Raw genomic sequence first — 3,137 nt, forward strand, 5'->3', positions numbered from 1 at the left:
CCCACCCCACAGCCAGCCCTGCCACAGGGAACCTTCTTGCCCTGGGCCTCTGATGGGGCAGCAGCAAGTCCTGCTCTGCAGCAGCTTCTCCTGCTGCACCCCAGCAAATCCATCAGAGCCATCCTGGCAGCTCCTGGCACTGGGGGCATTTGGCAGCTGGGAGAGGCACGTGTAGGAACTCACCTGCACTGCTCTGCAGCCAGAGCCTGATCACGGCAAAGGGCTGGGAAGGTTCCTCCCCTGAGCAGCTCTGCCCTGTCCTCCCACCCCAGGATCCTTTGAACCTCCTTCTCACTTCTCCTCTCTGCCCTTGCTGCCTGCAGCTCCTGCCCTGCTCTGCCATATGGCCACTTCCCCTGCACTGTAACAATTGTGAGAGTCCTGCTGAAAGATCCTAGAAGCTGATAGTAACATTTCCTGGGAAATCCCTGAGTGTAGCATTGGGATGTGCTTCTGTGCACAGAGCTCCCCGTGTCCATCCCTCAGGCCGTGGGGCATCTCAGACAGGGCAGAGCAGGTGACACCCCACAGGGCTGAGGTGCCTCCAGCTCCTGGGAGCAGCAGCAGGAGCCAGGGAAACGCTGCCCCTGCTGCAATGAACTGTCTGTGTGTGCAAGGGAAGGACTCGTGTCTCTGAGCACCCCGGGGGTGTGAGCAGGGCATGAGCCCAGCTCAGGTGTGGACACCTCACAGAGCCCTGATACACCCACACACTGCTGCTCTTCCTCACCCCACTCCCCAGTCCCAATGAGAGTTCTCTCATCTACCTTGGAAGCAACCACTGCAAAGGCCTCTCTCTGCTGGATCCCCTTCCTTGGCTCTCTGGCTGGTGCCTGCTGATGCACAGCCTTTGGGGAAGCACACGTGGGGAGCTTCTCACCTGTGCACTCAGAAGGGTTCTGCAGGCACAAGTGACATTGGCCTTCAGAAAAATACTTTTCTTCCCTTTCCGCAAGACCCCGCTGAACACGCTCATCTACAGCCCGTGGAACAGAGAATTCATGACTGAGAAAAACACTCAGAAAAGCTGAGCTGGAGTTGTGATCCTGTGGGAAGAAATCTCTTCTGATTGTCTTCTAACCAGGCCCAGAGGACCTGCGCTATTTGCCAGGCATTGCCCTGGAAGTGTGCCATGTGGGGAGGGCTTTGGGTGTGGGAAGGGGCAGAGAGGTGCTGGGGGACCTGGCTGGTGTTACCATGAAACCTCTCTCAACTATCTCAGGAAAGACAGAGCAATCAGGGGGGTTTCCAAGTCCTCAGAGAAGGAAAATACCAAATCTGTCTTCAGGAGGGAGAATTAGGGACTGGTCAGCTCCACCTCAGTCCTTGGGAAGGTGACAGGACAAGCCCTCCCACAGTCATCCCCGGGCACTTGAAGGCAAAGAAAAACGCAGCACAAAGTGTTCAGGAGGGCAAAGGAGGGAACGGGGCACACTTGGACTTTGGGAAGGCCTTGGCCATGGTCTCCCATCATCTCACAGCCAGACTGAAGCAGTGGATGATGAGGGGATGGAAGTTTGGCTGGATGACCAGGCCCAGAAGTCACCAATGGTCTGGAGCTGTCCTGCAGCCAGTCACTGTTGTCATTCCTCTGTGCCCAGCACTGGGACGCTACTGTGATGTACATGAACAATTGTCTATGTCCATTGACCACAGACCTTCTCTTCTTGATGGGAGGAAAACCAGTCAGGTTCCCAGTGACCTTTGAAGTCAATGAGAAAGTTTGCTCAGGTGACCTGTGAGTTTCTTGTCCCACTGCAGGCATTGCTGCTCAGATCCAGGGCTGCCTGGCAGCTCTCCAACAGCCCTGAGCATTTCCTTTGCTTCATCTTGTCTTTTTCCTTTTTCACTGCTCACAACTTGCTGCCATTGACCATCCCTGTATCTCCCCCTGCAAACAGCCCGTGTCTGTTTGCCCTTCCCTCCCTGGCCCCACTTGACATCACAGGAACATGCACCCCGGGGAGCAAGATCATCCAACAAGCGCTTCATTAATAGTCTGTAGCCTTAATAGTCCTGCAGTGCCTTGGGCTGTTCCCTTGCCAGAGGCACCCCAGGCCACACACATTGACAGCATGTGGATTATTCCTGACAATCCCAGTCTTTGGGCACTGCACTCCATGCACATCCCCCTTTCATTAGAGGCTCCACGGGAGGGCAGCTCTGCCAGAGAGAACGACACATTGACAGAAGGCCTTGGGGTCAGAGGGACGGCTTGGTGTGGCTGTAGAAACCCAATACTCACAGGACAAACACCCAAAGCACAGAAGCTGCTGGACAGTAGCTGGGAGTCACTTGGGAAGAGAGATGGGTGGCTCAGCCCTGCTGGAACGTGACCAAGTGAATCAGCTGCCTCAGGAAGTCCTTGAGCTCCTGGTTCCTCAGGCTGGAGATGAGGCCCCTCAAGCACCCCCGTCCCTGGGGCACCACCCAAGTGCCCTTCAAGAACCCTGAGCCCCCAAGTCCTCCAAGCACCTCTCCTGATCATGGGGTGCCCCCCAAATTCCCCCCAGTCATTCCCCCCACCCCCGGCATCGCTTATTTATTGCCAAAAAAAGAGAATTTTCTGCCCCACCCCAAACCTGGGGGGGGGGGTAGGGACCCCCGGGACAGCCAATCACAGCAAAGGGGGAGAGTCTTTGGGCGGGGCTGGGCACGCCCCCACAGGTAAGAACTCCCCTGACCCCCCCCCAGTTCCGCTCAGTTGCCCCCCAAGTCGCGACAGGTCAGTGGGGTGCCCCTCCCCCCTCCCCCACTTGGGCGCGGGGGGGGGGAAGGGTGGGGGATGTGGCCGATCAGGGCCAGACTTTGGACCCCCCTGAGCTGGGGAGGAGGGGCAGGTGGGAGACCCACATCTGGGGGGGGTCGGGGGGGTGCGAGATTTGGGGGTGTTTCTGGGGGGGGCTGGACCCACATGTGGGAGGGGTGGATTTGGGGGTGGGACGGTCATTTTTGGGGGGGAAACTCACATTTAAAGGGGGTCCGGGTGGAGTGGGACCCACATTTGGGAGTCTCTGTGGGGCAAGACCCACATTTGCCCTCCCCCCAGAGCCCCAAATGCCCCCCAGGACCCAAATAACCCCCCAAAATCCCCTCCAGGTCCCCAATATCCCCCTCCCAACTTCCCTCAGGATCCC

This window comes from Lepidothrix coronata, unplaced genomic scaffold, assembly GCF_001604755.1.
Source record: "Lepidothrix coronata isolate B3197 unplaced genomic scaffold, Lepidothrix_coronata-1.0 Scaffold407, whole genome shotgun sequence".
Classification (NCBI taxonomy): Eukaryota; Metazoa; Chordata; class Aves; order Passeriformes; family Pipridae; genus Lepidothrix; species Lepidothrix coronata.